Here is a 24,137-nt window from a genome sequence, read left to right as displayed (position 1 = left end):
AGTTGAGTGCCAAAGAATTGATGCTTCTGAACTGTGGTGTTGGAGAAGACTCTTGAGAGTCCCTTGGACTACAAGGAGATGAGACCAGTCAATCCTAAAGGAAATTAACCCTAAATATTCTTTGGAAGGACTGATAATGAAGCGAAAACTCCAATACTTTGGCCACCTGATGCGAAGAGCTTACTCATTACAAAAGACCCTCATGCTGGGAAAGACTGAAGGCAGGAGGAGAAGGGGACGACAGAGGATGAGATGGTTGTATGGCATCACCGACTCAACAGACATGAGTCTGAGCAAGCTCCAGGAGATGTTGAAGGACAGGGAAAGCTGGAGTGCTGTAGTCCATGGGGTCACAAAGAGTTAAACACGACTGACTGACAGAACAACCACCACCAACCACTTATCTCCTATATGAAAAATCTAGATTTACAATTCAACAATGTTTAGTTTCACGGGCTGAATACAGGATAGGGCAAAAATCAGGGTAATTTACCTTATCCAAGTCAGTAAAAGAAACTGAAGTTATGACAATCTGGAGTGCTTTTCACATCATCATAACATTAAAATAAATTTCCACAAAATGTAAGGCCATGTTAAACCACCACATAAATATACTCTCTAAATGCATGCCTCTGTAGTTTGTGGGTCATCTGCTCGGTGGCTCTATGGCGGGGTTGATGGCGACCTGCTCCACCACGGCTTATGCCACAGGCTGTGTGACCAGGGAGGTGCACCCAGAGCCCCCGCCCCTGCGGCAGGCCACTCGTACCGCCACAGGAGACTCAAACATAGTTCTGCTTCAGTATTCTTCAGTATTCAGTAATACTTCAGTATTCTTTCCTGGAGAACCCCATGAACAATATGAAAACGCAAAAAGATAGGACACTGAAAGATGAACTCCCCAGGTCGGTAGATGCCCAATATGCCACAGGGGAAGAAATAATTCCAGAAAGAATGAAGAGACAGAGCCAAAGTGAAAACAACACCCAGTTGTGGCTGTGATTAGTGATGGAAGTAAAGTCTGATGCTGTGAAGAGCAATACTGCACAGGAACCTGGAATGCTGGGTCCTGAATCAAGGAAAATCAGAAGTGGTCAAACAGGAGATGGCAAGAGTGAACTGATATTTTAGGAATCAGTGAACTAAAATGGACTGATGAATTTAACTTAGGTGATCATTGTATCTACTACTGTGGGCAAGAATCCCTTAGAAGAAATGGAGAAGCCATCATAGTCAACAAGAGAGTCCAAAATACAGTACTTAGATGCAATCTCAAAAACGACAGAATGATCTCTGTTTGTTTCCAAGGCAAACCATTCAATATCACAGTAATCCATGTCTATGCCCCAACCAGTAAAGCTGAAGACACTGAAATTGAACGGTTCTGTGAAGACCTACAAGACTTTCTAGAACTAACACCCAAAAAAGATGTCCTTTTCATCATAGGGGACTGTAATGCAAAAGTAGGAAGTCAAGAGCTACCTGGAGTAACAGGCAAGTGATATGACAGCCTAATAGTTAGGACTTGGCACTTTCACAACCGAGAGCATAGGTTCAAGCCCTGATAGGAATTAAGATCTTGCAATGTATCATGGCTATAAAAAAATATTGAAATAAAACTGTGCACATACCACCACAGGGATATATACCAAGGTCATCAGCCTCACAGCCTTTGCGATTTCTTTCCTTCAGACTAGGATGTCCTGTCCAGGTAGCTTCTTTTTCTTTGCTATTCCAGTCTTGGACTGAAAGTCATATCCTCAAAGAAGCCTTCCCTGACCATGCAATCGAAAGAATATTTCTCCCTCCCTGTACGAATCCATGACTATCAAGTCACGCCATTTTGTTCTATGTTCTCATAATTTTAACTTATTCCATTAAAAGACAAGGGCACGTTTCATGCAAAGACGGGCACAATTAAGGACAGAAATGGTAAGTGCAGAAACAGAAGTGTTTAAGATGAGGTGGCAAGAATACACAGAAGAACTAAACAGAAAAGGTCTTAATGAACTAGATAACCACAATGGTGTGATCACTCACCTGAGAGACAGACATCCTGGAGTGTGAAGCCAAGTAAGCCCTAGGAAGCATTCAGTTCAGTTCAGTTCAGTTCAGTCGCTCAGTCGTGTCCGACTCTCCGCGACCCCATGAATCACAGCACGCCAGGCCTCCCTGTCCATCACCAACTCCCGGAGTTCACTCAAACTCATGTCCACAGAGTCGGTGATGCCATCCAGCCATCTCATTCTCTGTCGTCCCCTTCTCCTCCCGCCCCCAACCTTTCCCAGCATCAGAGTCTTTTCCAGTGAGTCAACTCGTCACATGAGGTGGCCAAAGTACTGCAGCTTCAGCTTTAGCATCAGTCCCTCCAATGAACATCCGGGATTGATCACCTCCAGAATGGACTGGTTGGATCTCCTTGCAGTATAAGGGACTCTCAAGAGTCTTCTCCAACACCACAGTTCAAAAGCATCGATTCTTCGGCGATCAGCCTTCTTCACAGTCCAACTCTCACATCCATACATGACCACAGGAAAAACCATTGCCTTGACTAGACGGACCTTGGTTGGCAAAGTAACGTCTCTGCTTTTTAAGCATTAGTAGGAACAAATCTAGTGGGGGTGATGGAATTCCAGATGAGCTATTTAAAATTCTAAAATAGAATGATGCTGTTAAAGTGCTGCACTCACTATGCCAGCAAATTTGGAAAACTCAGTAGTCACCAAAGGACTGGAAAAAAGTCAGTTTTCATTCCAATTCCAAAGAAGGGCAATGTCAACAAATGTGCAAACTACCATACAACTGCACTCATTTCACATGCTAGAAAGGTAATACTCAAAGTCGTTCCAGCTAGGCTTCAGCAATACATGAACCAAGAACTTCCAGATGTACCGGCTGGGTTTAGAAAAGGGAGAGGAACCAGAGACCAAACTGCCAACATTCGTTAGATCACAGAGAAAGCAAGGGAATTCCAGAAAAACATCTACCTCTGTTTTACTGACTATGCTAAAGCCTTTGACTGTAGGGATAACAACAAACTGTGGAAAATACTTAAAGAGATGGGAATACCAGACCACCTTATCTGTCTCCTGGGAAACTTGCATGTAGGTCAAGAAGCAAGAGTTTGAACTGGACATGGAACAACGGACTGGTTCCAAATCGGGAAAGGAGCACAACAAGGCTGCATATTGTCACCCTGCTTATGTAACTTACGTGCAGAGTACATCATGAGAAACGCTGGTCTGGAAGAAGCACAAGCTGGAACCAAGATTCCTCAGATGTACACATGATCCCACTCTAATGGCATTAAGTGAAGAGCAACTAAAAGCTGGCTTAAAAATCAACATTCAAAAAGTGAAGATAATGGCGTCCAGTCCCATCACTTCATGGCAAATGGATGGAGAAGTAGAAACAGTGGCAGATTTTATTTTCCTGGGTTTCAAAATCACTGTGGACAGTGACTGCAGGAATGAAATTAAAAGATGCCTGCTCCTTGGAAGAAATGCTATGACAGACCTAGACAATGTATTAAAAAGCAGAGACCTCACTTCTCTGACAAAAGTCAGTATAGTCAAAGCTGTGGTTTTTCCAGTTGGCATGTACAGATGTGAGAAGTGGACCAGAAAGAATGCTGAGTGGTGAAGAATAGATGCTTTCAAATCAGGGTGCTGGTGAAGACTCCTCAGAGTCCCCTGGGCTGCAAGATCAAACCAGTCAACCCTAAAAGAAATCAACCCTGAACAATCCTTTCAAAAGGACTGATGCTGAAGCTCCAATACTTTGGCCTACTGATGTGAAGAGCTGATTCATCAGAAAACACCACGATTCTGGGAAAGACTGAAGGCAAAAGGAGTAGGGGGCAACAGAAAATGAGATGGTTGGATGGCGTCACCAACTCAATGGACATGAGTTTGAGCAAGTTCCGGGAGTTGGTGATGGACAGGGAAGCTTGGAGTGCTGCAGTCCATGGGTTGACAAAGAGTTGGACACAACTGAGCGACTGGACAATAACGAAAACAGGCAAGCTTTCTGGGCACAGGTATTTTTTCAGTCTGTCTTATTCACAACAGCAACCTTAGTGCATAGTAGAGTGTGAACGGTACTCAGAAGTATTTCTTAAGTGAATGAAAGGAAACTAGGAAGTCAGTATGTATCAGATCAGGGATAGCAGCATAAGTCCATGATAAAGCAAACTCCTTGAAAGAAATTGTTTTGAAAAAAGACAGAAATATGTGTTCAGAGAAGTCATTTACTGATTTTGAATAAAAGCAGATCTCTTAACAAAACCCTACTGAAAGTATACTCCTAATAGCAAATCGGAAATTCAACAGTTAAAAAAATATTTTGTTTACCAAATATTTCTTTTTAAAAGTCAGGGCCATAGAGAAGACTCAGTTCAATTCGGTTCAGTCGCTCAGTCGTGGCTGACTCTTTGCAACCCCATGGATTGCAGCTCGCCAGGCCTCCCTGTCCATCACCACTCCTGGAGTTTAACCAAACTCATGTGCATTGAGTTGGTGATGCCATCCAATCATCTCATCCTCTGTTGTACCCTTCTCTTCCCACCTTCAATCTTTCCCAGCATCAGGGTCTTTTCAAATGAGTCAGCTTTTTGCATCAGGTGACCAAAGTATTGGAGTTTCAGCTTCAACACCAGTCCTTTCAATGAACACCCAGGTCTAATCTCCTTTAGGATGGACTGGTTGAACCTCCGTGCAGTCCAAGGGACTCTCAAGAGTCTTCATGAAACCCACAGTTCAAAAGCATCACTGCTTCGGTGCTCAGCTTTCTTTATAATCCAATTCTCACATCCATACATGACTACTAGAAAAACCATAGCCTTGACTAGACATACCTTTGTTGGTAAAGTAATGTCTCCGCTTTTTAATATGCTGTCTAGGTTGGTCATAACTTCCCTTCCAAGGGGTAAGCATCTTTTAATTTAATGGCTGCAGTGACCATCTGGAGTGATTTTGGAGCCTCCAAAAATAAAGTCTGTCACTGTTTCCCCATCTATTTGCCATGAAGTGATGGGACCGGATGCCATGACCTTAGTTTTCTGAATGTTGAGCTTTAAGCCAACTTTTTCACTCTCCTCTTTCACTTTCAACAAGTGAAAGAGGCTCTTTAGTTCTTCTTTACTTTCTCCCATAAGGGTGGTGTCATCTGTGTATCTGAGGTTATTGACATTTCTCCCAGCAATCTTGATTCCAGCTTGGGCTTCATCCAGCCCAGCGTTTCTCATGATGTACTCTGCATTTAAGTTAAATAAGCAGGGTGACAATATACACCCTCGATGTACTCCTTTTCCTATTTGGAACCAGTCCGTTGTTTCACGTCCAGTTCTAACTGCTGCTTCCTGACCTGCATACAGGTTTCTCAAGAGGCAGGTCAGGTGGTCTGGTATTCCCATCTCTTTCAGAATTTTCCACAGTTCATTGTGATCCACACAGTCAAAGGCTTTGGCATAGTCAATAAAGCAGAAATACACGTTTTTCTGGAACTCTCTTGCTCTTTCGACAATCCAGCGGATGTTGGCAATTTGATCTCTGGTTCCTCTGCCTTTTCTAAAACCAGCTTGAACGTCTGGAAGTTTACATCTCACGTATTGAGCACAAGCCTGTCTTGGAGATTTCTGAGCATGACTTTACTAGCATGTGAGATGAGTGCAATTGTGCGGTAGTTTGAGCATTCTTTGGCATTGCCTTTCTTTGGGATTGGAATAAGGACCTGTTCCAGTCCTGTGGCCACTGCTGAGTTTTCCAAATTTGGTGGCATATTGAGTGCAGCACTTTCACAGCATCATCTTTTACGATTTGAAATAGCTCAACTGGAATTCCATCACTTCCACTAGCTTTGTTCATAGTGATGCTTCCTAAGGCCCACTTGACTTTGCATTCTAGGATGTCTGGCTATAGGTGAGTGATCACACCATTGTGATTATCTGGGTGATGAAGATCTTTTTTTTTTTTTTTTTAATAGTTTTTCTGTTTATTCTTGCCACCTCTTCTTAATATCCTCTGCTTCTGTTAGGTCCATATCATTTCCGTCCTTTATTGAGCCCATCTTTGCATGAAATGTTCCCTTGGTATGTCTAATTTTCTTGAAGAGATCTCCAGTCTTTCCCATTCTATTGTTTTTCTCTATTTCTTTGCATTGATCACTGAAGGCTTTCTTATCTCTCCTTGCTATTCTTTGGAACTCTGCATATAAATGGGTATATCTTTCCTTTTCTCCTTTGTGTTTTGCTTCTCTTCTTTTCACAGCTATTTGTAAGGACTCCTCAGACAGCCATTTTGCTTTTTTGCATTTCTTTTTTTGGGGATGGTCTTGATCCCTGTATCCTGTACAATGTCACGAACCTCCGACCATAGTTCATCAGGCACTCTATCAGATCTGGTCCCTTAAATATATTTCTCACTTCCACTGTGTAATTGTAAGGGATTTGATTTAGGTCATACCTGAATGGTCTAGTGGTTTTCCCTACTTTCTTCAATTTTAGTCTGAATTTGGCATACAGAGTTCATGATTTGAGCCACATTCAGCTCCTGGTCTTGTTTTTTTGCTGACCGTATACAGCTTCTCCATCTTTGGCTGCAAAGAATATAATCAATCTGATTTCGGTGTTGACCATCTGGTGATGTCCATGGGTAGAGTCTTCTCTTGTGTTGTTGAAAGAGGTTGTTTGCTATGACCAGTGCGTTCTCTTGGCAAAACTCTATTAGCCTTTGCCCTGCTTCACTCCAAGGCCAAATTTGCCTGTTACTCCAGGTGTTTCTTGATCTTCTACTTTTGCATTCCAGTCCCCTATAATGAAAAGGACATCTTTTTTGGGTGTTAGTTCTAAAAGCCTGTACAAGGTCTTCAAAGAACTGTTCAACTTCAGCTTCTTCAGCATTACTGGTCAGGGCACAGACTTGGATTACCGTGATACTGAATGGTTAGCCAAGGAAGCAAACAGAGATCATTCTGTTGTTTTTGAGATTGCATCCAAGTACTGCATTTCGGACCCTTAATATATAGGAGACTAGCTTCTGCTTTGTGATGTTCTTGGTCATATAGAGGAGCAAGTACTACTTTATTTACTTTGTTTCCCCTAGGTAGGCATGGGTTCTCAGAAACAATAACTTTAGAACTATCTTTTAATTAATGGATGTGAAATCTGGGGACATTCTGAATAGAAATTCCAGATTCAAACTATAAACCAAAACTGACATTCAGGATCTTGGTAAACAAGGATAAGACGGCTCTGCTGCTGCTGTGTCACTTCAGTCGTGTCCAACTCTGTGTGACCCCACAGGCGGAAGTCCACCAGGCTCCCCCGTCCCTGGGATTCTCCAGGCAAGAACACTGGAGTGGGTTGCCATTTCCTTCTCCAATGTGTGAAAGTGAAAAGTGAAAGTGTAATCGCTCAGTCGTGTCCGACCCTTAGCCACCCCAGGGACTGCAGCCTACCAGGCTCCTCCATTTATGGGATTTTCTAGGCAAGAGTACTGGAGTGGCTTGCCTAGTTAATACTTAAATTAAAATTTGCTTAACAACCATAAATAGACCCAAATCTTGCAAGAAAGTCAGCCATTCTAAATCACATCCTGGAGACAGACTATGCTTCTTAACTCGGCAAAATAAAGACTAATCATATTGGGAGTCCTGTTGAGATTCCAGCCTCTCTTTGCAAAATTCTGAATGAGAAGTCAACCCATCTATTTGCTATGGTTGAACAAGAAAGCACACTATTACAGGAAAAGAGATGAATCACTTACCTGCTGGTCAAGCATCTGCCCTTCACCACGCCCTCACTTAGGTTTACCCGTGTTAATGATTTCTCTGCCTACCACTCCTCTTCCATCTCAGTCTTTCCTTCTGAGCTCAACTTCTCTCCTTCTTAAGTACATCTTTCTAAAAGTCCCTTTAGTGAAGGTATGACAGTAGCCAAATTTTATTTTGTTTAGAGCTTTTATTTGCCCAAGAAACATCATTTCATTTTTTTTTTCTCGAATAAAAGTTCAGCTAGGTAAAAATAAGATTACTAGTCATTTTCCCTTAGCACTGTACAATTTCACTGTCTTCAGTCTTCCATTTGCTATTGAATACTGTTAAAATGTGGTACATTTATGAGCAATTATCTATTCTTCTTGTCTTTTATTAAGATATTCTACTTAGAGTTGATTTCCTACTGTTTCACTATAATATATCTAAGTACAGAATTTTTATCTACTCTGCCTGGGCTTTTATTATACTTCCTAAAGCTGAGAATTCATGCCTTTCATCAGTTCCAGAAAACTCTTACCCAGTATGTATTTGAATTGATAATTGTTGAGAACTATCTCTGTTTTTTCCAGAACTACAATTCAGTTCAGCTCAGTTCAGTCACTCAGTCGTGTCCAACTCTTTGTGACCCCATGAACTACAGCATGACAGGCCTCCCTGTCCATCACCAACTCCCGGAGTCCACCCAAACCCATGTCCATTCAGTCGGTGATGCCATTTAACCATCTCATCCTCTGTCATCCCCTTTTCCTCCTGCCCTCAATCTTTCCCAGCATTAGGGTCTTTTCCAATGAGTCAGCTCTTTGCATCAGGTGGCCAAAGTATTGGAGTTCCAGCTTCAACATCAGTCCTTTCAATGAACACCCAGGACTGATCTCCTTTAGGATGGACTGGTTGGATCTCCTTGCAGTCCTAGGGACTCTCATGAGTCTTCTCCAACACCACAGTTCAAAAGCATCAATTCTTCGGTGCTCAGCTTTCTTTATAGTCCAACTCTCACATCCATATACGACTACTGGAAAAACCATAGCCTTGACTAAACGGACCTTTGTGGACAAAGTAATGTCTCTGCTGTTTAATATGCTGTCTAGCTTGGTCATCTCCAGTACTCTTGCCTGGAAAATCCCATGGATGGAGGAGCCTGGTGGGCTACAGTCCACGGGGTCACTAAGAGTAGGACACAACTGAGCGACTTCACTTTCATTTTTCACTTTCATGCACTGGAGAAGGAAATGGCAACCCACTCCCATGTTCTTGCCTTGAGAATCCCAGGGACGGGGGAGCCTGGTGGGCTGCCATCTATGGGGTCGCACAGAGTTGGACACAACTGCTGCAGCAGTCTTAGCAGCAGCAGCAGGTTGGTCATAACTTTCCTTCCAAGGAGTAAGCGTCTTTTAATTTCATGGCTGCAATCACCATCTGCAGTGATTTTGGAGCTCCCCCCAAAAAAGTCAGCCACTGTTTCCCCATCTATTTGCCATGAAGTGATGGGACCGGATGCCATGATCTTAGTTTTCTGAATGTTGAGTTTTAAGCCAACTTTTTCACTCTCCTCTTTCACTTTCATCAAGAGGCTTTTTAGTTCTTCACTTTCTGCCATAAGGATGGTGTCATCTGCATATGAAGTTATTGATATTTCTCCTAGCAATCTTGATTCCAGTTTGTGCTTCCTCCAGCCCAGCATTTCTCATGATGTACTCTGCATATAAGCTAAATAAGCAGGGTGACAATATACAGCCTTGACGTACTCCTTTTCCTATTTGGAACCAGTCTGTTGTTCCATATCCAGTTTTAACTGTTGATTCCTGACTACAATTTGATTCAGTTTAAACTTTCTCATTCTATTCTCCACATCTCTTAACTTGTCTTTCATTACTTCAGCTGCTTAATTTCTTTATATCTGTCATTAACTCACTCTTCAAAAAGTACCTTATCTACTATTTAACTTGTTCATTGCATTTCTTATTTTTTTCTTTCTAGAGATTATCCCTTTGCCAAATCTGCTTAGTGATTTTCACAGCTGGTTACCTGCTAATGATTTCAAACTCCTTTTATTACCAAAACATTTAAAAATTAATTTAAATAGTAAAGCTGAGTTTAATCAATCAACTTCCTTCAAGTCTGTGGGAGGCAGCGGGGAGTCTACTCCTATTGCTGGTTGTTTAGCTGCAGCTCTGACACTGCCTTGTCTCTTCCTATGTTCTGCACTTTTGGGGTATACACTCATATTAAGAAAACTAATCTGGAGAAGTCTCCAAATCATGGGCTGAATGTACATTCCTTCAGAAAGGTCATGCATTTGCTTCTGCTCAACCTGAGGCATTTATACCTTGGGAGCACTTTTATTTCTTAGCTTTGTGTTTCCCAGATCACAAAGGTAATATAAATTTGAACTTCAAATCTGTATTTAAAAAGAGCTAAGGTTATAAATTCTCAGGAAGATTTGTACGTAGATGTAAAGAGAGACGAGCCTTCACTGAAGTACTCTGCTGGTGGGTGAAATTTTCCTGGCCCACCCTTTTGCCATGTATGGGTTGTTACTGCTGTTGCTGTTTAGTCCCTAAGTCGTGTCTGACCTTTTGTGACCTCATGTACTGTAGAATGCCAGACTCCTGTCCTCCACTGTCTCCTGGAGTTTGCTCAAACTCATATTCATTTAGTCAGTGATGTGATCTAACCATCTCAATCTCTGCAGTCCCCTTCTCCTTTTGTCTTTAATCTTTCTCAGCATCAGGGTCTTTTCCAATGAGTCGGCTCTTCGCATCAAGTGGCCAAAAAAGTATTGGAGCTTCACCTTTAGTATCAGACCTTTCAATGAATATTCAGGGTTGATTTCCTTTAGGATTGATTGATTGGCTTGATTTCCATGCAGTCCAAGGGACTCTCAAGAGTCTTCTCCAGCACCACAATTTGAAAGCATTGATTTTTCAGTGCTCAGCCTTTTTTATGATCCAATTTTCACATCTGTACATGAGTACTGAGAAAACCATAGCTTTGACTATACAGACCTTTGTCAGCAAATTAAGGTCTCTGCTTTTTAATACACTGTCTAGGTTTGTCATACATTTCCTTCCCAGGAGCAAGCATCTTTTAATTTCAAGGCTGCAGTCACTGTCTGCAGTGATTTGGGAGCCCAAGAAAATAACGTCTGTCACTGCCTCCACCTTTCTCCTATTTTCCATGAAGAGATGGGACCAGATGCCATGGTCTTAGTTTTTGAATGTTGCTTAGGGTGTAGGCCTTTCATAAGAGTTCCAAGCTTTATGCAGGGAGCTCAGCTCCATTTCTCCACCCTGAAAAGTCTAGTCTTCTGTCTAGAATTAAATCACAAGGCTCTGGAAGATGGTTTGGACAAAGGCCCATAAGGGAGCCCCAGGGTGAGCGTGGTGACCATACCTTTTCTTCTTCATGGATTCTGTGGAAGTCCCTCACATATCCTTGGGCTTGCACAGAAAACATGTAAAGGAATGTTATAGGCATTTGTAGGATTTTTGTAGAATTTATCTGAATAACCCATTATAATGTCAGAAGTTTTTGAGAGTAAGTTTTAAAATAAACAATTTCAATCCTCAAAAACAAGGTCTAGGACTTCCTTGGTGCTACAGTGGATAAGAACTCCACCTGCCAATGCAGGGGACACGGATTCAATTTCTGGTCCAATAAGAATTCCACATGCTACAGAGCAGCTAAGCCCGTGAGCCACAACTACTGAGCCTGAGTTCTAGAGTCCATGAGCTGCAACTACCGAAGCCCATGTGCCGAGAGTCTGTGCTCCACAACAAGAGAAGTCACCAAAGCCAGTCCGCCACAAAGAAGAGTAGCCCCCACTTGGTGCAACTAGAGAAAGCCTGTGTGCAGCAGCGAAGACCCAGCACAGTCAAAAAATAAATACCTTTAAATTAGGTAAAAAAAAACAAACAAACAACAATGCTCTAAGTTGATTTGCTTAGAGCAACTGCTATTCTGCGTTGCCATAGCTCTTCCTGTACTCCACACTCTTGTCACTGTGGTTTAAAGTCTCCTCCTCTGCCCTGATTTTAACAGACATTTCTAGTGCTCCTACCTCAAGGTAATCATCAACAATGACATTACCTGAGTGATTCTTACCTTGGCTAGAACAGGAAAGTAAGAATCAGCAGACTGTTTCCTTAGCTTCACTAAGATGATAAGGGTCAAGCATAGTGACATAGTTTACAAGGTACTATCTGTATTTTTTAAGAATGGAGATCTGTGAAAAGTTTTGAAGAATACTCTTAACAGGACAGCAAGAATGGAAACTTATTGGCTGATTCTGAGCCACGTGTCACAGTAATCTAGATGGTGGTAGCTCAAACTCGGATAGAAAATACAGGCACAAATTCAACATGTTTTTTAGAGGTAAAACTGACAGGTGTCTGATTTGATGTGAGGGAAAAGAAAGGGATTGCCTCTATTAGGCTACAGAAAATGAACTAGAAGAGAGATGAAAGTTACAACAAGGAGACATTATTTCAAGTTAATATTAAGGACTATTTTAAAATAATTATATACTTTAAAAAAAAAAAGGAATGATTCCAATTACAGCATTCACAGTTAAAACTTTTTCATTATATTCCATCTGATGTGTAACAGGAAGTCAACTGCAGCAATGCATCCAGGACTCCTACTGTCTCTTCCAACCTGACCTTTACCTGTTCCTTTACCTTTCCTTAACTCCAGTAAAATGGAATTACCCACACTCCTGATTTTCTCTGACGGCTCTGTATTTTCTCTCCTTTGTTCCTTTGCTCCTGCAGTCAGAAACTCTTGTAAGTATTCATATTCTACTCATCCTTCACGATCTAGCTCCATTACCGCCTCTTCAATGAAGGCTGCCATCAACAGCTTTCTTGAGAAGAGTGTTGTTGCTATTCAGTCACCCAGTTGTGTCCGACTCTGCGACCCCAAGGACTGAGGCATGCCAGGACTCCTGTTCCTCCCTTGAGAAGGGCATCTGTGCCTTAGTCAACTCCAGAACTTTCTTAAAATCTACCACAGTGCCTTATCCATAGGCACTGAGAAATGAATACTTGATGGGGATGCTAGACAAAAAAATTAAATTCCTAAAGGGAGGCTGAGCTTGAACTCTTATTTCCCCTCTAATTTTTATGATTTTGTGATTCTACAAGGCCTCTATTAAAATAGCCTTAAGACACACCTAAAGCACTATTTGTTTTTAGTATGTTGAAAATTTACTGAACAGTTTTCTTGTACCAGATACCATGTTAGGTAGGCTTCAATGTGATCTGATTTAAACCTAACAAAATTCTCTGAAGCAGTTATTTTTTGCTTTATTTTATAGATAAGAAAAAGGAAATTTAAACAAACTGTCCTAATTCAGATGCTATAAAAGTGGCAGAATAAAGGCACAAACTTTAAGCCTACTGCCCTTAAACCAACATCAAAGATGCCAATCGATTTAGAATTTAATTTCCACTTCTAAATAAAGCAAAACAAAGCAATTCATCTACTCAGTGGGTTCAATTCAATTTTACAACCATTTATTTATTGTGAAAGACATTAACAAATTTCTGAAAGAAATATGCTAAGAATAACATTAAAGCCTATCATTGTATGTATTAGAGCTCATAGCAGCATGGAAGAAGATTCTATAGCTTAAAGATAAAAATGATACATCACGTTATTTCCCATTTTTTCATTAAAACGTCTCTTTTAAGAGAGAAAAATAAGTTCATATTGACAGATGCTCTTCTTCACAAGCAATGTTCTATAGGAGCAGGGTTTCCCACTTTTGCCTCCAGGCAAAAGGACTGCCTAAAGGACAACGTGTAAGACCTTAGTCTCATGAAGAAGTTGTTAAGTTTTGGACAGTGGGAATGGCAAATTGAGTATACCATGGTATTTTCAAATACCTGAAAAATAAACAAGAACTATATTTTAAATCCTGATCATTATTATTCTGTCAAATAACAATGGAAAGCTACAGATACAACATGGTCTAACAGAAAGCAAAAACAGTGGAAGCCAGAGAACTGAGCACTTAACTCTCACAGTGATTCGAAGTAACTGACCAATCTGTGAAACACTCTGGTGCTTTCAGATTAGAAATATCCAAATGGTTGTCAGTTAATATAAAAGACACCAGCATTAATTACAATTTGGATATTATCTTTAAGACATACACCAGTTAAGTATAAAGTTGGATCATTAAGGAAATAAAAAGGAAGAGAAATTGTTTTAAGGCCATAAACACAAAATAGGATAGTTAGGGGGTAAATTGCTTGGCCAAAATCCCTAAGAACAGTGAAAAATAAATATTGAAGAGTCTGGGCTCAACACAAACTCTTCTCTTTTTTAAAACAATACTTTTTCTATGAAGATAGAAATTGTTCATATTTCTCAGAGGCCTCACAAAAATTGGCCAATTTAGATTTGGCCAAATATTTATGATCCAATGGATATCCAATAAATATTTTTGAATAAAATTTAGCTCCTCCCGTCAAAAAGCTCACAATACAGTAGAAGAGGGAGTGAGTAGTGATTCAATACCTGATACTATGTGCTATAAGTGAGGAGCACATTGCCATAATAACAGGTTAACGCTCAGTAAGTGTTAACATGCTCCAAGGACTATTCTAAGTATTTGACATACACTATTCTCACAAGAGCAAGCCTATTAGGTAAGTTCTATTATTACTCCCACTTAACATATGAGAAAATTGAGTGATATAAAGACATTTAACTGCCCAAGGAGACCTAATCAGCAGAGTGGAGCTTAAGTTTTGATATCTAGTTTATCTCTGGAGCAAGTCCTGCATTTAAACTCTTACCTGAGATGCTAAAGGGGCCAAGAAGAGCTACAACTTATAAATCAGACAAAGTCAGAGCAGGATTCGCTGAGTAGAACAGGTGAAACAACAAGTACTGGTGTGGAAAAGTGCAGAAAAAAATAGAACATGAGAAAGGAAAGTGGTGTGATAGTCACAAGTTCAGGACACAGCAAATGGTGTGTGTGAGGAGGTAAGGAAGTGCCGGGAGGTAAAGTTATAGAGGCAACAAGGACATCAAGTTCCTCTTATTTAAATTTCAGCTTCAACTTAAAATAACGTAAAAGTTTAAATTTTGACCTTAAAGTTTTAAGGATTTTAAGCAAGAGTAACATAATTATTTTTAAACTATTTTTTTGGATAGTTTTTTGGAAGCTATATGACTACAAGTTAACAGGGTGTTGAGCCTGAACTCAAGGCATGAATGGAGCTAGAACTAAAATGGTCGATTGGCTGAGAATGGAGAAGACACAGCGCGAACACTGAGGAGCAGCCTTGGCACCATATTATACGCTCAGCTCAGTGACAGGGACGAGCAGGGCGACGGCCAGCTTCTGGGCCAAGTGACTGAACATGCACGTTGACGGCACTACGGAGGAGGGCAACGTGAGTACAAGAAGGGACGCTGTGGGAGTGAGGAGGGGATGGGTTTGGGTATGTTTAATCTGACATGCCTATGGGATCCAAGAGGTTCAGCAGGTAGCTGAATTTACAGGTCTGAAACGAAAAGGAAAGGTCCCTATCTTCTTTCAGATCACAGTATTCTTCACACCCTGCCTCACTTCAGAATGATTACACACGCCAGGCAACCCTGCAGCCACTTACACACCGTCACCTCTCTCCCTCTTTCTAACCACATCACATTCTATAAAACCCCACAGTGATGACAGGAACTGTCCTACAGACAAATGCCAGGGCTCTCTACATCTTCAAGCTCCATCTTTTCTTTATTCAACCAGCAGAATAAATTTTCCTTATCTGCTGCTTTGTTAACCTATCACCTTGCCTGGTGTACAAAAGTGCACCTGCAGGGGTGGGAGTATGACAACAAAAAGATACCTAGAAAAGAGGATTCTTGATAATGTTTTCAGGATAGGGGAGTAAGACATACAGTGTGCATGTTACAGCAAAGATGGCATCATTTAGGCTCCTGATCACACGATACGAGGTGACACTGCACCAGCAGTGTGGTCTGTTAAAGACGTCTGTATGCATTGTAGTGAGCTGGATTAACCTGAGCTACATCTGCATTCATCTCTGCTTCTTGGGGGCTGGGGTGGAGACGATATTGAACATGCAGGCTTCTGCTGACCAGTGGCACTTTACTACACCGCATACTGGACCCGTGTTTCTAACTGCAGCACCACTGACGTTTGGGACTGGGTAATTCTTTGCTGCGGACACTGCACGTGCAGTGTGGGATGTTCAGCAGTGTCCCAAGTCTCTTAACAAGATGCCAGTAGCACTCTTCTCCCAGACGCAGTCAAATGCCTCCTGAGAGGTAAAATCGCCCTCATTTGAGAACACCTGCTTCAGACCCACACAGATTTACTTAACACTCTTTTTTTGTGAACTGTCCTCTGGAACTAATCCTGATTTCTGGAATGCTCTTCCACATTCAGCAGGCCAATCTTTTGTTATTCAAACAACTCTTAAAATCCCCCTTTTATAAGCTTCAAGCACAATTATGTCCCAGAATTCTAAAAAGCATGAATATTTACAGGCTACTAAAAGGCATTCTCCACTGGATCTGATCTTTAGTTCGCTAGGAATTCGCCTAACGACAGGCTGGTTAATTGTGGGGGTGCTTTAATATTTTTCGTTTGTCCAATATCTAATTCTCTATGTCTTTACAAAGTTCTAGTATTCTTCAACTTAATAGTTACCATTTATTAAGCTTTTACTGTGGCTAAATACTGTTCTAACCACTGTGATACATTATCCTCAAAACAGCCCAGGACTCAAACATAGGCAGTCTGGCTTTAGAACCCCACCGTCATCCCCTGAGGCCCGGCCTCCCAAATGTTCATCAATAACTCTGCATCTACTATACCTAGTCAAGGTTTTATGATCTCAGATCGTATACAATCTCAAGGTTTTTTTTTTTTTAATTTCTTCTTCTTTTGTTTTTCCTATTAGAGCGGTAAGAAAAACAAACCAGAGAGACATACAGTTTGCACTGACCAGTCTGACAGAGCAACAAAGAGCATTCTATGAGCCTAGTACATGGCCTAGAATATACCGGTTTCTCAGTAACTACCTGGTTGAATGGATGCCTAAAACATCCTAAATTTTTATAATAATCCAGATTGAAGTGCTCTGATTATTTTGTCTTTCTGGTTTTTAAATGCCTCTTCTGGAACTTTCTTCTTTCCTAAAGCAACATGTCCAAACCTATATACAATATATACAGATATTTTGGTATAAGAGGAGAAAAATATTTTCTAACAATCCTTCCCGTAAAAGTCAGAACTAGTCTTTTGGGTGCAGCACATCAGTCTGCTATCTTCAAATAATAAAAACCAGTAATTTAAAAATTCTCTATCCCAGTAATAGCTTGAAAGTACTAGCTTGCCATCCTATATGTTTAAACTGGAATATTTTCTCCCAAATACATTATTTTAAACGTGCACACTTTTCTTTATATAGATAACCAGTCTTAGGCATTCTGCTACCGTATCAACACTCCCAAACACAATAGTAGACGCACATTTTGTATAAGACCAGTCTATAAATGGACTTATAGAGAACTGTATAATTTATATTTCTTCATCTAAACCAGACCCAAATGAAAACCAGAAACTTCAGCCTCCTCCTCCGGGGACGCTATCTTAAAGCATTTAGGGCACTCAACTTGGCAGGGTGGAGTAGGGACACTATTTACATGAACACTTTTGATGGCATGATTCGCACTAGTGCTACCTGGTGCTTTAAAAGCGCTTAATAGCTGCTATTATTACTGTAACGCTTAGCAGAGTAACAAGCACATGCCTTTGGCATGAGGACTGCTTGAAATCTAAACAGCTAATATTTTGGCACAATTAATTTCTGGAAAAGGTGAGAGAGAAGGAAGATCTCCCCTTTCATGCTTATGTAGGACTGGGAAAAATAAAAGCCTAAGACAGGAAAGAACAAGCAAAGGAAACCACCTCAGTGAAGAGGCAGCACAGAAGCCTAAAAGACGAGCAACACTGGCTGGTGGCCCACCGAGACCCTCACGTGTGAAACAGAGCAGGGCTCACGCAAGACCCTAACGTCAACTGGCTTTTTAAAAGTCACTTACAGCGCCGTGCCCACCTTTAGGTAATCCGGGCTGACATGGCACAGAGACAGCTGACAGGAGAAACTTTTGAAGCGTGACAACATGTCTGATAAACACAAAGTGTTCAGAGCTGTTTTTCTAAATTCTCTGGATGAAGACTAGTCAGAAAACTTAAAAACAGCTGTAAGTAACAAAATTAAGCCAGTAAAAAAAAAATCAAGCTCTAACACCATCATCTTTGCAACCTATAGCATCTACTTTTACTTTCACAATAGCACAGCAAAGTTTTTTCTCACATTATAAACTTTTATACTACATTTTAAAATACAAGTCATCTTATCAAGTAAAAATTCTTAGCTTATATTTCCAAACATAGTTTCCACTAATCACCACCTTTTCGTCATTCTATAGACAAGTAAGCCTGCAAGCTAAATCTTCCACTTAACCCCATTCATCACACCCTGACTCTCATCAACATCTGTTTCCTTAGGAACATTTATGCTGTAGTTGCCTCTACCAAGAACCACATTTCTCCCTGACTCCCCTGTTAACCTCTTTAATAATCCAATATTTCAAATAATCCAATAAACCAATATCTGGTTTGCAAGAGTAGGCGACAAGTTACTCCCTTAACACTGATACATAGTCTATCATGGTGGGAAAGATCTCTAAGGGGGGAAAAATGGCTCAGCATAAACTTAAATTTGAAAATTATAACAGTTCTTGGTCTACATCCTGGGGCAGAAATTAATTGTATTATATTTTTAAAACAACTGAATTTATTTTAAAAAATCCTATTTCTAAGTCTCGTCCATGAATGACATTTGTTATATACCACAACCCTCTACCAAATATCTTGGGAAGTATTCTACTGGTACTGTCAGGAAGAAACAGAACTTAGGGAAACAAATCTATTTCCAATGGCATTTGAATAACTTTCAGTTCAGTCGCTCAGTGGTGTCCGACTCTTTGCGACCCCATGAATCACAGCACGCCAGGCCTCCCTGTCCATCACCAACTCCCGGAGTTCAAACTCATGTCCATCGAGTCGGTGATGCCATCCAACCATTTCATTCTCTGTCGTCCCCGTCTCCTCCCGACCCCAATCACTCCCAGCATCAGAGTCTTTTCCAGTGAGTCAACTCTTTGCATGAGGTGGCCAAAGTATTGGAGTTTCAGCTTTAGCATCAGTCCTTAACAGGAATAATTATGTAAAAATTAGAGTTTGCCTAACTAATCACAGTCAATTGAAAAAGATATCTTTCACGTGAACACTTCATTTATAAAGTGATTTGTTTAAAGAAAGGCTCAAAGACACAAATATGTACCCAAGTGCAACAGAGGACATGGAAAGTAAATCTAGGTTTAAAATTACTTTAACTTCCATTATCACAGAAAGATAAATGCAGGTGGGAGTAGTCAATTAAAGTCTACAAAGTGTCTGGCATATTATATGCCCTCGAATGTTTGCTGAATTAAAGCAAAACCCGTAGGTCAGCATGTCTTCTTTGAGGAAACACATTCAGGGGCAGGTAAAAATGGTGTTTCCAGACAATCTGGAAAGACTCAGTTCCAGTTCAGAAAACAGCTGATTTCTACTGGATCTTTTATTTCTATACTGTGTTGCATGATAAACATTATAGAAAACAAAATAGATAAACATTATACAAAACACGATTATCCTCATCTTTGAGTCCTAAACAGACTACACAGTGTCCTAAGATTTCTTGAAAGTAAAATGTGATGCACACCTTGGGTCTACAGAAAACAGAGACTCAAGGCATATAACCCCCAGGTGCTGGGGATTCTGGGTGATCAGTGGTGAGAGAAACAGACAAGGTTTCATCCCTCTTGGGATTTTTCTCTCATCACAGATATACATAATGACAAATTACGATAAATGCTAGAAAAGAAAAGAACAAACTACTGTAAGACCATATATCAAGAAGCAGCTTTTCTATGGAAACTGTCTTTGTGTTGAGATCTGAAGAATGAACTGGGAATTGACCAGGCAAAGGGAAATGTGGAAGGTCAGAGAATCTCAACAAAGGGGCTGGGTGGCTCGTGCGAAGAGAAGGAGGAAAGAGGAAAGGCTGGAGAAGTAGGCATGCGGGATGTTAGTCTTTATCCTAAAAGCAGTGGGAAAGAATTTTAAGCAGAATGATATGACTGGACCTATATTTTCAGAAGACCATCTTAGTTTCAGTGTAGAGAATAAATGAAAGGAAGATGATGGGAGACTACTATGATGCTGTGAGACAGAGACGATGACGGCAAGACTAGGGTAGCTGGGAGTATGGACTGAGAAACGGCAGACTCGGGAGGCATTAACTACTGTCAAACAGGCCGTGGGAGTGAGGATTTGGGATGTGAGGCTGAGGTGGGTGTTGGGAATGACTCCTAAGTCTCTGACCTGGACACCTGAATGAGTAAGGTAATGCTATTCACTGATATCCAGGACACTGGAGAATGACATGTAGCATCAGTTAGCGGTAACTGAAGCCACAGGGATGGATACGTTTGCTAGGTTGTAGAAAAAACATATAGGCGTCTAGGACTGAGCCTTCATGAACTCCAGTGTCTAAGGACAAAAACGTAACAAAACAGAAGCTACTAGAGAAATGAGAGGAAAATCAAAATAGCATGATTTCACAGCTTCCAGGGGGTTAGAGAGACAGAGTGGACAAGAATGTCAAATGCAGCTGAGAGCTCAATTAAGAGGTGGTCTGGAAAAACGCCCACGGGATTTCATAATCCAGAGACTATTTATGATCAAATAAGAATATTTCAAAGACTGGTGAATTATTCCAAGGCTCTTAGCAGCAGAACATGACAAGCAGATTTTCTGCTCACCCCTTTAATAAACCTCTCTTGTTTTCCCCTCCTTATTTCTAACCATTCTTTCTTGCTTTGTACTATCTTCCTGCCATCAGTATAGCTTTCTTTTTCATTTCTTTTTTCTCTATACTGTGTTCCCTCTTTCACTTGATTACAATATAGAACTGAAAATATTTCATTTTTTAATTGAACACTTTCTATTCTTTCTGTCCTTTTAAAAAACATTTCACAGTTCAGACTCATGTGGGCAGGGAGGCTGATGGTAAAACTTAGCTGCTTTTAATTACGAACTTCAGAACAATTTCTCTCACAAGGTACATCAATGGCTTCAATAGGAAAAGATTTCGTTAAAAAAAAAAAAAAGTTTTTCCTATATAAGAATAGTCTTCTAAGTAAGTAAGTGTTAGACGCTCAGTCGTGCCCAACTCTTTGCGACCCCATGGACTGTAGCCCACAAGGCTCCTGTGTCCATGAGATTTTCCAGGCAAGGATACTGGAGTAGGTTGCCATATATTTTGCTCCTATATTACTTATTTTGGGGCATAATGTAGTCAAACCGCCATCTTTGTTAAAAATTTTAAGATAAGTAAATGATTAATATTAAGTAGGATTCATACAAAGTAGTTTTTCCTGAACACTTAAAGGACACAAAGGTATTCTTATACAGGAACTCTGAATGGAAAGTAGTTAAGGCATAAATGCTATTTCACAGAACCATCAATCAGTCATTACCAGGGTTTCACATTTTTCATTTACTGTTTAATCAATCAACACCGTTGGGGATGGGGGTATGAAGGATGACAGAATCTAAAATTCACCATTACTAGGACAGAGTGCCACTAAGCTGGTATTTTTAAATGTCTTTGCTTCTTAACCTGAACTCTTCCAGGCAGTCTTCAAATGTAAAGATTCTATAACTCTGCCTGCAGAGTTAGGCTCGTGTTCGGTCATGTTTGACTCTTTGTGACCCCATGGACTGTAGCCCCCTAGGATCCTCTGTCCAAGTGATTTCCCAGGCAGGAATACTGGAGTGGGTTGCCATTTCCTTCTCCAGGATAGATCAAGCAGAACCTGAACAGCTAAATGAGAACATTTGTCCCATCTTCCAAGTTTAGAAAGAATGAGTAGAGAGATTTCACGGCCACTGCAGCTACTGTAATATTACAGCAGAATGATGTACCCTTATTTCTACGATAGAGCTTTACAATAAGCTGCAAAGTATCTGATGTAAGAAAACACCCTTGGTAAGAGATGGTCTGTCCTCACCAAGCTGCTCCCTGCTTGCCAGGGAAGAACAGCCGCAGTTGAGGTTGCTGGGGGCTGCTGGTAAAAACAATAACAAAACCGCTACCCACAATATTTCATCCAGTCCTCACAGGGGCAAACAGGGTTTAGGATGCTAAGGTCACGAGGCTGGAAGATGAGAAGCAGACTCCCCCGCAGGCTTGGCCCTCAGGCCACTGTCTGTCCGTCTGTGACGCTGGCTTCCTCAGGGGCCTCTCCCCACAACCTGAACACTGTTCAAGGGGCCAATCCCTGTTTTCCTGAGCTTAACGCACCCTATGTGCTAGTCTCCTCTGCATCACAATTTACAGGTCCAGTTTTACTGGCTAATATTTAATGATGTTTCCTCACACAATTCACTTGTCCAATATTCTATCCTACTCCTTTGTTTCTTTCATAATGTTTATCTGCTATTAAGAGCTTGTCAGTGGAACACACACATTCTTTAGCAGAGTTACAAGTTTATGTGGGTCTATTCTACTTATTTTTGGATGAAGATTTTTGTGATTATCTGAAATGAGGTCCAAGACAGAGGCACAACTAACTCCAATGACTTCTGATGTGTACGCACAGTTGTATACGTGAAAACATTTACTCACCGAGTTTCTAAGCTCCTGCTGTGTGCTCTGTTCACAGTTCAGGTGGTGGGACAGAAAGAGAACAAGTCAACATCTGCGCCCTTGTGCAGCATACATGCCAATGGGGAAAAACGTAATGCCTTTTAAATGCACATAAAAATAAATGCTCAAGAGAAAAATTAACCAGACTAGAAGAAACAGAAGCTTGACAACAAAGAGATTGGATTTTTTGTGTGATTTAATCTGTCCAACTATTACAGACATATCAAGGAAAGTAGCTAAACAGTAAAATTTACTCTCTAATTTGTGGGGGAAAAAACAAGACAATCATTGAGAGAATGACAAAATAAAATATCATTAAAACATCCCTCTGTGCTCACTGAGTGACTGAGTGAAGTCGCTCAGTCGTGTTCGACTCTCTGCGACCCCATGTACTGCAGCCCACAAGGTTCCTCTGTCCATGGGATTCTCCAGGCAAGAATACTGGAGTGGGTTGCCGTTTCCTCCTCCAGGGGATCTTCCACAAAAATAATTTCATCTCTCTGTTAGGTAGATTCCATCTAACTTACTTTCCTTTTAGAATATGGACAAGCACAAGAAAAGAAAAGGAGAGGGAAGGGGAGGGAAGGGAAGGAGAGGGGAAGGAAGGGAGAGGCAGGGGAGGGGAGGGGAAGGAGAGCACAGTGCTGATCTCAGCATATAATTCTTCCACATCAATAATCATTATATTATTTTGGCTAAGGTTAGCCCTGGAATTTATCAGTTGCAAATCTCAGGACTAAAAACAGCATGTTCCAGAAAAACAGTATCTTCAAAAGGCAAAGAAAAAGATGGAAAACAAAAAAGAACTGTAAAGGAAACTGACAAGATTGTTAATATTCTTCTTAGATAAAGATGTTAGCAACTAATTAAAAGAAACATGACTTCGGAGACATTACTCTGCCAACAAAGGTCTGTCTAGTCAAGGCTATAGTTTTTCCAGTGGTCACGTATGGATGTGAGAGTTGTACTATAAAGAAAGCTGAGCGCCGAAGAATTGATGCTTTTGAACTGTGGTGTTGCAGAACACTCTTGAGACTTCCTAGGACTGCAAGGAGATCCAACCAGTCCATCCTAAAGGAAATCACTCTTGAATATTCATTGGAAGGACTGATATTGAAGCTGAAACTCCAATACTTTGGCCACCTGATGCAAAGAACTGACTCATTTGAAAAGACACTAATGCTGGGAAAGATTGAAGGTGAGAGGAGAAGGGGATGACAGAGGATGAGATGGTTGGATGGCATCACTGACTCAAAGTGTCATGAGTCTGAGTAAACTCCGGGAGTTGGTGATGGACAGGGAGGCCTGGCGTGCTGCAGTTCATGGGATTGCAAAGAGTCGGACACGACTGAGCGACTGAACTGAACATGACTTCTTGCAAGAAAAGAATTTATAAGAAAGCATAATTTTACCACATTCATAGTTTTAGACAGATAACTGAACTTATGAACAATTAAGAACTTACTTTAATTTCCTAACTGTTTTGGTAACACAGTTGAGTCCCAGAGAAGTAAGCCTACTAATTAGCAAATGTATTAAACTATGTTATGGGGCTTC

At 40.8% G+C, this 24,137-nt stretch overlaps 1 protein-coding gene across 3 annotated transcripts in view; it reads right to left on the bottom strand.

The window, feature by feature from the left end:
• The window catches only part of POU2F1 (POU class 2 homeobox 1), a 197,543-nt gene that overhangs the window by 124,088 nt on the left and 49,318 nt on the right, over positions 1-24,137 (bottom strand). The gene's annotated exons all lie outside the window — the stretch shown is intronic.

Source organism: Moschus berezovskii, chromosome 4 (genome assembly GCF_049115385.1).
Source record: "Moschus berezovskii isolate FMDL1 chromosome 4, NW_MosBer_1.0, whole genome shotgun sequence".
Lineage (NCBI taxonomy): Eukaryota > Metazoa > Chordata > Mammalia > Artiodactyla > Moschidae > Moschus > Moschus berezovskii.
This window is presented reverse-complemented; position numbering and strand designations above follow the sequence as displayed.